Source organism: Heterodontus francisci, chromosome 1 (genome assembly GCF_036365525.1).
Source record: "Heterodontus francisci isolate sHetFra1 chromosome 1, sHetFra1.hap1, whole genome shotgun sequence".
Classification (NCBI taxonomy): domain Eukaryota; kingdom Metazoa; phylum Chordata; class Chondrichthyes; order Heterodontiformes; family Heterodontidae; genus Heterodontus; species Heterodontus francisci.
Window position 1 is genome coordinate 263,303,840 of NC_090371.1, and position 14,838 is coordinate 263,318,677.

The 14,838-nt window shown below is 43.2% G+C and overlaps 1 pseudogene; it reads right to left on the minus strand.

Moving 5' to 3' along the window:
• Positions 1-715: 715 nt before the first annotated feature.
• The window catches only part of LOC137372253 (nucleolin-like), a 38,924-nt pseudogene continuing 24,801 nt past the window's right edge, over positions 716-14,838 (minus strand).

The following is a 14,838-nucleotide window of genomic DNA, read 5'->3' on the forward strand; positions in this document are numbered from 1 at the left end:
TGACTTCCTGTGACTGACCAAGTCATGTTTCCCGGCTGCAGCCACAATGTCCCTGTGAGCTGTGGCTTTATAGCCCTTCTAGCCCACGTTCCTCAACATATAAGGTAATGTCTCGAATTGGGTCATCTGGTTGGGTTTCAGTGCCTTATCAATCCTACTGCGGCTTTGCAAGCATGTAGTCAAATCCTGCTCTCAGCAGAGGAAAGTTCAAATTTCTTTTTTGAAAAGTTACTGGTCTCTCCCGAGATTGTAACAAAATCATTAAATCAGAGGTCACATGTGTATGGCAAACCAAAATGTACAGAAGTATTTATCCAAATGTTCCCCTTTTCATCAAAGAAAAATTTGCATTTACATCGCAACTAAAATAAAACATAGGGAACACATTAGTAAAACAGAATACTTAATAAATTTGACAAAACCCACAAAGGTGTACCAACAATTTCTGCCTTTACTTAATTGTAAGTCCATTCAGAACCTTAGGGAGCTCCCACCATACTCTAAAGAGCATAGCCATCCAGTCCAGGCAGAACTCTGGAATATCCAACTCTGAGGCAAATCAACAGAGGCTCTGTCTGAACACAAAGAGGTATAGCAGTCCTATTAACCTTTATTAATCAAATTTGATTTTCTTTCCTTGAGGAATCGTCTTTCCAACTCTGAATCCTCCAAATCCACCCCTTCCTATTTTAGTTCTTCCAAAGCCTTGACCACCTCACTGCCTTACATCTTGCGGTGTAGCAGAGTCAAGTGTAAGTTTGAATCCATCAATTTCTCCATCTTCCGTCATTTCCTTAGCTGACTTTACATCTTCTTCTGATGGGAAGTTCACAAAGCCAAAACCTTTTGATCTTTCAGATTCTCTGTCTGTTGCAGTTCTAGCACTCTCAGCTCCTTTAAAGGCTTATTTTAAAGTATCTTCAGCTGTATCATCAGAAAAGCCACGAATAAACAATGTCTTGCTGGGACAATCACCACTCTGTGCCCTTGGTTGCTGAAGTCCAACCTCACAGTTCTCCCTGCAATTTCTGTACTGCTGTGATTCTCAAGAGCTTCTTTAGCATCCTCAATAGATTCAAATTTAACAATTGCAAATCCTTTCGGCCTGCCATTTCTTTCTGGTATTTTGACCAATGATGATTTTTCAAAAATACTCTGAAGGGTTTCTTCTGTTGCAGAATATGCCAAGTTATTCACAATGAGTGTGTCAGAATCTGGTTGCATTTGTCTACCCTTTATATTTAATGTACTCTTATTGCCAGGGAAATTAATAATGATGTGCCATGTTTCTGTTCCAATGCTGTTTCTGCAGCTGCTTCATTTTCAAATTCAATATATGCAGTGCCCCAGTCCCTGAAGCCTCACGAGAAACAGGAATTCTAATATCAATAGCATCCTTAAAAATCTCTTAGAGGCCATCCTGAGTTATCTTGAATGAGAGATAGTTGACAAGCAATGTCCTGCAGTCCCTTTCTCTTTTGCTATCTGCATTGCTTTCCTTGCTTCGTGCTTTGTCAAGTTTGACTCAAGTCCCAACACTTTGTTTCCATTAAAGTACAATGCCTTTTCCAATTGTTCTTCAGCCTCAAAGTCTACGTACCCAAATTTCCTGCTAGATCCGATTCGGACATCTGCGTCTGAAAATTAATTTTTGGTGAAGAAGGCATTCAGGGTTTTCTTTAGTTCCTCAACGATCTTTTCAGCATTCAAGTGTACAACAAATAGCAAAAAGGATGCATCAATTTCAGTCTTATGCTTCTGTTCTTTTTTCTCTTTCTGGTTTTCTTTGGCACAACTATCTCAACTTTTTTCTTTGCTTTTTTAGTCACAGTAGCTGCACACTTGGGAATAGATTTCTCTTCTGGTACATGGAGGGTTACCAGTCCAAGCTTTTGACTTGTTTCAGCTGAGATGAGGGGAACCCGCAATCGGGCAAAGTGCTGGAAAATGGGATTCGAATAGATAGGTGTTTGATGGCCGGCAGAGACACAATGGGCCCAAGGGCCTGTTTCTGTGCTGTATAATCTCTATGACGATGTGCTTAGTGTCCACTATCTGGAACTGAAGTTCTTCTTTCTTCCTGTTGTATTGGACTCTCAGCTTGGTTTGTCCTCTTGGGATGAGCATTGCTCCATTATTGAGCCTCACATTCAACTTCGGTGGCTTCATATTCAGGTCACCATCTTGTGCAATTTCACACAAGTTTGCGAAGCTCATGATGTTGCACGTGGATGCAGTCTCACAGCTCCAGTGACCCGGGTTCGGTTCTGGGCACTGCCTGTGCGGAGTTTGCAACTTCTCCCTGTGACCGGGTGGGTTTCCTCCGGGTGCTCCGGTTTCCTCCCATAGCCAAAGACTTGCGGGTTGATAGGTAAATTGGCCATTGTAAAAATTGCCCCTAGATAAGGTAGGTGGTAGGGGAAGGTAAGGATGTGAGAGGGGAAAAATGGGATTGATGTAGGATTAGAATAAATGGGTGGTTGATGGTTGGAGCGGATTCGGTGGGCCGAAGGGCCTGTGTCGGTGCTGTATCTCTCTATGACTCTATGACTCTAAGCCCTGTCTATCTGACACCTCACATCAGCTTGATGCTCATCTTCTGCAGTCATCATACCAAGAGACACAAACCACTTTCCACCTCGAGACCTGTCAGCACCAACAGTTTTATGGTGGAGAGTGATTGTCAGACTCATTGTCTGACATTTCTCCATCAACCATCTTTACAGGCTTGCTATTCTTCTTTCTAGCAAAACATTTGTGTGCAAAGTGGTTCAGCTTCTTGCAGTTAGAGCACCACTTTCCCCATGCTGGACAAGCTTCCCTTTCCTTCTTACTTACATCCAGTACTCTGGCCTTGATCTTTCTGCTGGCCCTTCTGAAAGTTGTGCTTCTTTTTCATCATTGACTCGTGCTTGGAAGACTTGGATTGCCTCTCAGCATAGTGCACAGCCTTGTCAGTTCACCCATCAATACTCTTCAGCTGCTGATTAACCACCTCGAGCTTCTGCACATGTCAATAGCTTTCTTGAGGGTAAGCTTCTCTTCTCTCAGCAGACATGCTCTCACAGTGGGATCTCTTGTTCCTAAGACAATCCTATCTCTGATGAGATCATCCTTCCATTGCCCAAACTCTCAAGACTCAGCTAGACGTCTCAGTACAGTCACATACTGATCAATATTCTTCCTTTCTTCCTGAGCTCTGGTGTTAAACACATAGCATTCATAAATGATATTAGTAGAGGGTTGAAAGTGGGTCTTTGAAGGGCTACCCATTGAAGATATGGCTACTGACATCTGTGAGGAACTCTTGCACTGCAGCAGAGGAGAAATACAACACCTGCCACGAGTCCACCCAAGCGACAGTTGAGCAGTCCATTGTGCTGCTGAAGATGAGATTCTAGTGCCTGGATCAATCCGGTGGATCTGAAGACAACTCCAGGTACCTTGCCCCTCACTCGCCTTGCCACCACTGTGTTGAGCTCATGGGCAAGGCATGGATATACATCTCTGGGATCTTGCTCTCCAGCAGCATCACCGACCTTTCGATTGAGGAAGCATGTGCTCACATGCCTGAGACATGACAGCACTCGTGACAATGATGGACTCCTCCATCACCCGCACATGACTGTGCATTGCCTTTGACAGGTCTGCCAGATGTTCCCTTACCTCTCTCTACAACTCTAGCATGTTCTGTGCTGCTGACAACAGAGGTTCATCCTCAGCCGGAGGCTCAACATGGGCCAGACCTGCCACAGTGATCTGATTGTCAGCTGCTTGGACGAGTGTGTGGTACTCTCACCTGCTTGTGACCCTGCATCTATGCCCGAGCGCATATCCACTGACGTGAGAGTATCTGCACTGGTGGAGGGTGCAGGGGAATGGTATGACAGTGCACCCTCTGAGGATTCTTCCTGCTCCTCCTCAGAGGACAATGCGTTTCCAGTGGCACCAGTAGACGATCTTCCCTCCGAGGTGCCATGATCTGCATGAGAAAACACAAACATTTTCGGGTTCTGCTGCATGGATCTGCCCAAGCCAACCATGTGTGATATGGTTCTCTAGAAGGGCAGTGGTGGACACATGAAAACAATGCCTTCTCAGTCTCTTTATTGGACACTCCATTCTCTCCGTCTGCTATGGAACAGCCATCCTGGGAGCCCACCAGTTCTAGGGCCGCCTCCTCTTCTGGGGTCAGTTCTTGAATGTCCGTGAACCCACCTCCAGTCTTTGCCCTTTCCCTAGAGTTGTGGGCCATTTTCCCCTGCGAACAGAAAGAGGGACATGGTCAGTCTTTCCATGAAGACCAGCAGGACACTTGTTCTGGTGGCAGCCTTTTAGCCCCTGATGGGGGCTTCCAAATATCTCCTCCTCAAGTCCACTCTCAAGTTATGTTCAGGGCACAGGCTAGGACAGAAGGCCTGCTGTCTTGGGGATGCAGCCATGTATCTGACATGATCTGCCTCAGCCACCCACCACCCCTTTGCAGCCAATTCCTGACTATCTTGTGTTCTATCCCATGTGGCCACACGCAAACTCCAAAAATGAAATGGTCTTTGACCTTCTTGTGGCACTGGATCCAGTTTCGACAGTGACCCCATGACTGCTCTCCTCCTCTGCGATCTCCGTCCAGCCTTCCTTGGTCAGCAAGGAGAGTCTTTTCCTGCCATCCCTTTGGGAGAGGACCTCCCACCTTTCCCTTACAGCCTGGAAGAGAATCTGCAGGGAGGCATCATTAAACCGTGGGGCCGCCTGATGTCTTCCACCTGGCATGGTTCCTCCTGGCTCCATGTGTTATGAAACCTTAGTCCGTAGCAGAGCAGCGCAGGGTCTCCAGTCAGGGGGTCAGCAACAGAGCAGCACAGCAGCACAGGATCTACAGTCAACCAGTCAGCAGCACAAAGGCAAACTAGCATCAAACTCACCAAGTGAAGCAGCAGTTCAAGCAGAGCTAGCAGTGCTTTAAATATGGTGCTGGCACTTGTGTTCATCTCAGCTGATGGCACCATTGGAGACTCATCACAACCCCTGACCACCCCCCATCCTCCTGAATTCAAATGGACCGGCCGCCGCGTGATCGCAGTCAGACGGCTGCACACATGACGTGCGTCAACGGCACCCACATCCGGTGCCGCTGCTGGGACCTGCAACGGGCTGATAATATTCAGTCCATTGTGTGCAATATCACAAAAAAAATGACCTCAGTAATATATAGTTCAAGTATTCTATAACAAAAGTGACAAAATGCATATCCTGAAAATGTGGGCTGAACTACCTTTGTCTGCCTTGGTCCAATTACCATGTGATGAAACCTTGCAGAATATGTCCAAATACAGTGGCAACTCTAAATTCCACGGGTTATAAATTGATTAGCCACTGAAAACTGCACAGGGATCAGAATGTGCAATTTATCCACGCCAGTTGAATGGAATGCAGGCTGCACGCCATCTTTGGGATGGTGGGACTGACGTATGAGGAGAGATTGTGTCGGTTAGGATTATATTCTCTGGAGTTCAGAAGAGTGAAGGGGGATCCCATAGAAACCTATAAAATTCTAACAGGACTTGACAGGGTAGATGCAGGAAGGATGTTCCCGTTGGTGGGGGAGTGCAGAACCAGGGGTCATAGTTTAAGGATACGGGCTAAATCTTTCAGGACTGAGATGAGGAGAAATTTCTTCACCCAGAGAGGGGTGAGCCTGTGGAATTAGCTACCACAGAAAGCAGTTGAGGCCAAAACATTGTATGTTTTCAAGAAGCAGTTAGATATAGCTCTTGGGTCTAAAGGGATCAAAGGGTATGGGGAGAAAGCGGGAACAGGCTACCGAGTTGCTTGATCAACCATGATCATAATGAATGGCGAAGCAGACTCGAAGGGCCGAATGGCCTACTCGTGCTCCTATTTTCTATGTTTCTATGTTTGTGCTGCCTGCTAATCATAAAGATGGCTGTGTGCAGCTAGCACTTCCAGAGCTGTTCATTGGCTGCACGCGTCAGCAGGGGGCCCAATATCATTCGTAACTTCCACTTCTTAAAGCTAGCCAGCACTTCTTAAAGGGTGGGGGGTTGGGGGGAGGGTGTCATTATGGCTGCAGCAGGTGCTGGGAGTCATTCTGTACATGAATCTGACCTGGGAAAGAGAGCTGAATGGCTGACCATGGGAGAGTGCAGATCCCCAGCTTTTCAAATACTGCTGGAGATGTTTTGGTGGGGGAGGTGGAAAGGAGGACTGATGTTCTGTATCCTCAACAGGCCAGGAGACCCTCCAGACACATGATGACAAGGCAGTAGGAACAGCGAACTACAGAGGCCAATGCCAGGAGTGTAGCCCAGGGACCTGAATGCAATTCTGGAAAAAGTTGAATGATTTCACACGAGTGGTCAAAGTCAGTGAATGCATCTTCAGATGCCATGTCCTACCATCTGCGCAACTAGTCTCAGCCACTGCTCAATTCACCACATCTCCACCGCTCATCTACCAACAACCTCTGTCATCAGAACTCATACCTACCATTCATATGCTTCACCTCACCCTCATTGTTGCAAGCCTCAAACCCACATCTCATAGCTTGCGCATACTGGAAGTCATTCAATCTGGATAGCTAAATCACCCAAACAGATTGCATGACACTTACCAACACTCTTCCCTCTTTCAGGAGAAGCAAGTGCTCAACTGGAGGCGACAGGAACTAACCAGATGGGGGAAGGCGCTCCTGCAAGTTCTCACCCTCATGGACGAAGCAGCGCTGGCCATTATGGGAAGGGCCATTGCAGAGGCCATGACCACCTATGAGGCTGAAGCAATTGAAGATGAGAGTATCTGCATACATAATCCACCTTCTCTCAGCACACTTCTCCCTTATCCACAGTCTCTTCTGAATGGAAGCTGCTGACGTTGTAAGCACACACTTCTTACTTCCTCATATCCCCTCATCACAACCCTACCATTGTTCCTTTTCCTTTCAGGTACCCAAGAACTGTCACCTGCCCAGCAAGTGGAGGAAGACCAAGAAGACAGTGATGACTCGATTTCACAGTTGCAGCCAGAAGGACTGACACTGTGCACAATTCAGAGGACAGGATAGAGGTTGGATCTGCACATGGTGAGACAGCAGACACAAGTGTGCTGCAGTTAGGGCAGCTGGAAATGATAGCTCAAGTACCAGCTCACCGGAGGGCTAGGTTGCATCCAAGTTCTGTTGCAGGAGACTCAGATGATAACTTGATGGGTCAGATTACAGAAGAAGGCTAATGGGTGTACACACCCAAATGCTTGGTACACTGGAAAGCCTGCTGGAAAGTTTAAGTTCAATGTCGAAGAACATGGAAGAGTTTGTTACCAACTTGGCACAGGGATTTGCACAGAGCATGGAGCCCATCCTTTCCAAAATAGAACAGGTGGCCACCTCCAGCAATATACCTGTGGAGTCAACCATGAAGGAGCGCCTGATGGCTGCTATCTCAAATTCCATTGAAGCACAAATAGCATTTTCCTACATCTGAGTCCTGCAATGGAAGCTCAGATTGATGTCATGTAATCTCAGTTTGCTGCCATGGAAGGTCAGACTGCTGCCAACATAATTCTGGACACCAGATTGCAAAGGGATTTGCAGGGGCATTACCGTACACCTGCAATGTATTCTCCAAGACCTGCTCCCTAAAGACTGTCAAAGATATGGCCTCTTGCTAAGAGTCCTTCTCCCCCTCCTGCTCCCAGCTTGCCCTGCTCGACATGACCTCTGCTCTTTCTCCCAGTCACACTCAATGCAAGAGGAATCCCTAGCAGGCCACCCATGTCTGGAAGCAACTGATTTGTGGACAAGCCTTTAGGTCACCAACAAAGTACTTTAGCATCATCCAGACCACTTCTTGTAGATTATGGAATCTTTTAACAAGCATGGAAAAGCACCCAAAATGTGCAGAATTGTAGCAACAGCCAGAAGAAATAATTCAGCAACTAACCCTGTAAATAGTTGATAATCCCTTTAAATAACATTGGTGGAGGGGTCCTTCGTGCTGCTGAACCTTGTGTTCAGCTGTGAGAAGCTAAGAGAGGAGGTGGGCTGGAGCATGGAGCTCCAAAATACCAGCTCTGTCAAATCAGCATTGTATGATGATGGCTGTCACGATCTGTCTGCTCTGCATTTTCCGCCGGACATTAGTTGTGCGTGTGCTAACCCCTTTCCCAATATGGCTTCCAGTGCAATTTATGTCAGAAGTGTGGGCGCACCCAGCAGATATCATTTTGGAACATTAAGAAGCTCCTAAAATGGATGCTATCGAGCCCAATCTCATCCCCCATATAAACACAAGATTTCTAGTCTGTTATAAATAGTGTTGTACAAGCTACTCAGCATTTCAGAGGAAACAAAATTACTTTTATTGGATGAACAAAATAATCACTCCCTCAGAAACAAATGCATTGCAATTAAACAGTAACTCTATCGGTGAGTGATTTCACAGATTTTAGTCAACTATATTAATAAGCGGAAAGTTCTCAGGTCTCTTGAGTTAAGAAAGAAGCTTATTAATGAAAGGAATTACTAGGATACCAAACTTAGAGGACAATTAAACAGGGTTGTGGACATGCCACCTCTGTGCATGCCAGGTGACCTGATGTACCATGATCATTCTCTGTTACTTTTATGAAGATGATTAAAGGAATTATTAGGTTAACAAGAAAGAAACTATTTCCTCTGGAGGGGGAGTCCAGGACAAAGGAGCATTACCTTAAAATCTGAGCTAGGCCACTCAGGGTAGGCTGTCAGGAAACATTTCTTACAGAAAAGGTAGTAGAAATCTGGAACTCTCTCCCCAAAAATGCTGTTGTGGGTCAATTGAAAATTTCAAAACTGAGTTTAATAGCTTTTTGTTAGCTACAGTTATTGAGTGATGTGGAACAAAGGCAGGTAAATGGAGTTGAGATATAGATCAGCCATGATCTAATTGAACGGCGAAACAGGCTCCAAGAGTTGAATGACCTACTTTTGTTTCGATGTGCTTCCTATGTTCTTTAAGTCTGCTAAGAAAAGAAATTGCATTCATATATTGCCTTGAAACATTTCAAATTACATCATATGCAATTACTCTGTAGTGCAGGAGCTGTTGTTATGATGCTACTTTTGTTTTATTATCTAACTACTCTTCAGAACAGTGGTCTAAATCAAATCTATCATTTTCATTTGATTTCACATTTCTATGGAGATATGGTCAACTCACTTAATAGAACCTTCCAGCTTCATTCAATGACTGCTTTTAAAAGAGATTTTTTTGTCATTTAAAATGCAATTCTACTCAGTGACTGCCCTGTCTCCTCCTGTACTACTCCCACCTCAGTTTTTACCTATATCCATGACTCTGGCTCTAGCATTGCTTCTGCTCATTCCATACCCAAATCCAGTGGCGCAGTGGTTAGCACTGCAGCCTCACAGCTCCAGTGACCCAAGTTTGGTTCTGGGTACTGCCTGTGCGGAGTTTGCAAGTTCTCCCTGTGACCGCATGGGTTTCCTCTGGGTGCTCTGGTTTCTTCCCACATGCAAAAGACTTGTGGGTTGATAGTTAAATTGGCCATTGTTAAAAATTGCTCCTAGTGTAGGTAGGTGGTAGGAGAATTGAGGGGAGGTGGGGATGTGAGCGGGAAAATGGGATTAATGTCGGAATAGTATAGATGGGTGATTGTTGATCGGCACAGACTCAGTAGGCCGAAGGGCCTGTTTCGGTGCTGTATCTCTCTATGACTCTAATGACAGAATATACAACCGTTTCTTGCTGCCTCTTGGCTTAATGCAGCTCTTGTGTTTATGTTGCCATTAGTCAGCCCACACACTGCCAGAGAAGAAAGAAGCAGAAAGACACATACACTTTGCAATCACTGCTCTTAAGTGTCCTTGAGTGACTTCTATGTTCAAGCATTAATTTTGTAGCTTATTCAAACTGTACAAGGACCAACTCGATCTAAACTCTGCCACTTCAGTTTAGAGTGGAATAGAAATGAAGAAGTTAGGTCAGCCTATTTTTTCATCTAAATGTTATGATGGACAAATTAATGTTGCACTTCCTGAGCATTGTGTGGTTAACACAATCGATATGACAGTACGTTAAGATCATGATGACCCTTTCTCACCAATTATCATTGGTAAGTTTTGTTATAACATTTTACAATATTTTAAAGTGCTGTTGATATGTAAAGGGAGGTTTTTCTGGGTCTGTGCCCGGGCACACTGAATCACCTGGGCATGAGGAATATTAAAAAAACAGGTGGGTCAGAGCACACACCTGTCAAGGAACCCACCTGATATTCTGATATTCGCTGCACCCAGATGACCTAGGGAAAGCTCCCCTCTAGTGTCAGTAAATGAATAAAGCAAATTTGATAATCTGAAAAGTTTTATGGTTCCAATTTTTTGCTAAATAATAACAAATCTGCAGTAGTTGGGATAGATACAGCTCACCACCACCTTCTCAAAGGCAAATAGGGATCAGCAATAAATACTGGTCTTGCCAGCACCATCCACATCCCATGACCTAATTAAAAAAAGATAGTTTTTTTTTCCAAATCTTCTAAATATGATGTTCCCATTAGAGTAACCTCCTCACAGGAAAGCACTGTAGTAGTGGATAAGGAATTTATTCAAGAATGTCATCTGAGGTAACTCCAAATCCTAAGACCAAACATTTGAGCCAGAAAGGCTATAATTGCTGTCAGCAAATTGCCCACCTCTTACATTATATGTTGCTTCTTTCGGCATGAAAGGAAGAAAAGACTTGTATTTCTGTGGTGCCTTTCAAAGGCTCAGGACGTTCCAAAGCAGTTCACACAGCCAATGAAATACTTTTGAAGTGTAGTCACTGTTATAATATATGAAAAAAGCAGCAGATTTGTGCACAGCAAGATCTCACAAACAGCAATGAAATAAATGACTAGGTAATCTGTTTTAATGATGTTGGTTGAGGGATGAATGTTGGCTAGGACACCAAGAGAATTCCTCCTCTTTAAATTGTTGCATGGAGCTTTTTAAAATCCAACTTAGAGGGCTGTCAGGGCCTTAGTCTAACATCAGAAAGTCAGCACCTCCAACAGTGCAGTACTCCTTCCAATATTGCACTGTAGTGTCAGCCGAGATTATGTGCTTAAGTCTTTGGGATGGAACTTGAATCCATGATGTTCCAGTTTAAGGCCAAGTGTGCTGCCACTGAGCTAAGGGTGAACAAAAGCAAAATACTGAGGAAACAAAAGCAGAAAATGCTGGAAATACTCAGCAGGTCAGGCAGCATCTGTAGAGAGAAAAAAAACAGAGCTAACATTTCAGGTCTATGAGTTACAGATGAAACCTGTTGTGCAAGAACTTGCTACATTCTCTGTTAGAGTACCACTGCTGCCACTTTTTCTCTCCAATATTATTGGTAAAAATAAATCAGATTGAAATAGGGCAGTTTCAGCAGGGAGAAAATGCTTACGCCATCAGAGCATGATGAAAACATAACCTGCTGGCATGACAGCTTAAAGAAACCACTGCACTGTGTTTCCTTAACACAATGAATTACTCACCAATTCCAGCCTGTGTTGCCATGTCTTATTTCAAGAAACTTTATTACTTCTTTTCTTATTGTCAGGCAAACCTCCCACCTGCCAAGACTGAAGCATACATTATTTCGCCACATGAACAAAACTTAAAATTGCAAGCCCTGACTAGAAGGACATTTGCATTGTACCAGACAATGTTGAAACAATGGAGACCCAGTCGTTGCTTCCCCAATACACATAAGTGGTCAGACCAGATTTAGTCACATGACTAACTGGCTGTTGCAGAGTTTTGAACTGAGAGTTTTAAATTGGAGAAAACAAGATTTGAACTGAGGCAAAGCTGTGTGCTCATGGAGTAAAGAACTCTCCTGGAACTGAAGCAAGAATTACAGCCTCTCCTGTCTGCCTGCTTCCATCTCCTTCCCACAGAACTGAATCTTGTGAAAACACGTGAAACTTAAAGAGAGAAAAGTTTCCTATGTAAACAAGGTTTTCAGAAGACTACTGGACCCCAACGAAAAGCAAGACTACTCACAAAAGGATAACAGCGAGCTCAAAGCACAGTAACAAGAGATTGCATCAAACTGTTCTACTTATCTTTCTTCTGCTCTTTTCTGTCCCGATTTGAATGTGTGCAGCAAGTGTGCATGCTCGCGTGGGCGCATTGTATATCCGTAGGCATTATCCGTATTAGAGTTTAAGTTTAAGGTTTAATAAATTTCATCTTTCTTCTTTAAACCAAAGAAAGCCTGTTTGTGCTAATTTCTTTGCATTATAATTGGAAAGTTGTGAACAAGGATTCACAAAAGGGGGAGCTCAAAACACCGTATGTCTAAAATTAAACCCTGTTGCAATAAGACCAGGTGAAGATATAAACAGACCCCTAGACACCTTTCACACCTGGTCGTAACATTATCTAGATGATACAGTATTTACACATATTGGACATTACTAGACAGTAGCCAGTTCCCCAATACCAATATTGCTTGTATTCCAATCAAGGACTACTTCCTTCAGTTGACCAGATCTCTAGCATAGGTATATCGGAATGGATATATTTGCCAGTCATGCAATACCAGACTTGATTGAATTGTTACCTTTTATCTGGGAGTGTTCAGATGCCGGGAAGCTCTTGAAAATGCAATAATTTGTATTTCGTGCTTTTATGTATTAAATGAGCGCTGCTTTCATTAAAAATGTGTTCAGACAACCATCCGTTGTTTTATTTACAAATGCAAAGCATAATCACATCAAAACAATTCTGATTGCTCATATTATCATGACCAAATGACACTTGTTTACCTGGTTTTCTCCCTTCATTAACAAAAGGATTGTTGGACACAGACATCCTGTACAGATAAAGACAGTTCTCTAAAGAGAGCTATGTTATGAAAAGAGCATTCTTCAAAAACTTCTTTTTACAGGATATCACCAAAATCTATAAACTGAAAACAAGTCAGAGGCAAAATATGTTTTGGGAATTGGTCAGTTCAACTAGGTTAAATTAAAACTTGATTAAAAACTCACAAAAACTCCTTTACTATCTGAAAAGGAAAACTGTAGCTGCTGTGAGGTAGACTCTTTTCTAGAAATTTCAGCAGTTCACACAGAAAGTCATGTTGAATGATCTGGAGTTAGTTCAGGTCAAACTGACCTCAAAGTGAAAAAGTAGCATGATTCACTCATCTCTATCATTGTCTGTGTTTGGTTATTTTAAAAATAGCATTTAGTCTTTTTTACACCACTGTTTGGGCCATTAAATCCCATGCAAGAAAGAGGATGAGATTCATCACCTTCCACTAAATCAGCATTCATATATTGCCACGCAATATTAGTATCAGGAAACCTTCTCATAAAAGAGAAAAAATAGTGAACAAGTAAGTACGAGAGAAAAATGTGCAGTTACTGCTATATACAAACATATTTGCTCTTTCTTTATCAATAAATAATTTTATTGTGATTGTGATTCTCGGATTATAGGGCATGTACCTATTTACTATTTCTTCTATTTAACTGCACATTCAACATAGGCTAGAAAATTTTCAACTAGTGCAGCGAAACTAAATTAGTCTCAAAAGATCTGTAATCAGGCCATAAATGTAATTTTTTTTTGTGGTGATGCCCCTCTATCCTTCAGATGGGGCATTAAACTGAGACCCCTTCTGCCTGATCTGGTGGAAGCTAAAGATTCTACAGAAACACTCTTCATCAAAAATGGGACAACATTTAATCATCTAACCAATACTACCAAAAAGCGTAATCGTCACTCATCCCAATGCTGTTTGTGGATGTTGCTGGTGCAGGTTGGCTGCCTTGTCAGTGTCCATCATAACATTCACTGTACTCTAGAGTAATTCAATATGTGACCAAGGTCCTGTTCATTGCCCCAATATCACTTTATGTGGCTTGGTGTCAAACTTTATTTGCAAATACTCCTGTGAAGCACCTTGGGGCATTTTATTACATTAAAGGCACTATAGAAATACACTTTGTTGTTGTTTAGTTACTTTGAGAAATTGCTGAAAATAGAGACATTTTGTCGAAGCTTTTCATCTTGCACTGATAACTGACGGATTGTATTCAACAACATGTGTCTTCCACTGTTTGCAACGGGAAAGGTACAGGTCATACCCAAACAGTCTGTGCTTGTAAAACTCTAAGCACAGTGTCAAACATTTGATGTGATTCTGCGATTGGACAACATTTGCTAAATAATGCTCAGTGTGCAAAGAATTATACCAATAACCAATTTCAGTTTGTCAGTCAGGCTCGCAGTGTGATGCATTTGCGCGTACTGGAAGCTACATATATTAAGACACAAGGTCCTGTTCTTTGCAGACAAAAAGAACATGTACACACATTGCACCTGTTTCAGCTAAGCAAAATAAGTGACAGCCATTCACTGGTTCATTCCTCAGGGCAATGCCTTGACCAATCAGAGTCAAACTGTCTGGTTTAAATTTCAAACAAAGCTTGGCAGTTAACTGTCAGTCACCATAAACTGGTGCATTCTCCATGGCAACACCTCTACCAATCAGAGTCCACTTGCCAACAAATCAGCACTCTCTTCTCATACAGTATAAATTTGTTGCTTCCCCTTACATTGGTATTCTTGTGACTTGTCCTGATGAGTGCAAGACCAAAAGTTTCGACAAAATGTCTCTGTTTTAAGCAATTCTCAAGTTCTGTCCTACCAAATGACTAGTTATTTGAGAAACCTCAATGCTGATGCTTTGTAAGGAAATGCCATGTCCCATTCTGCATAAATATTGGAGAAGTACCTAAGGACTGGAGGACAGCAAATGTTTTTCCAATATT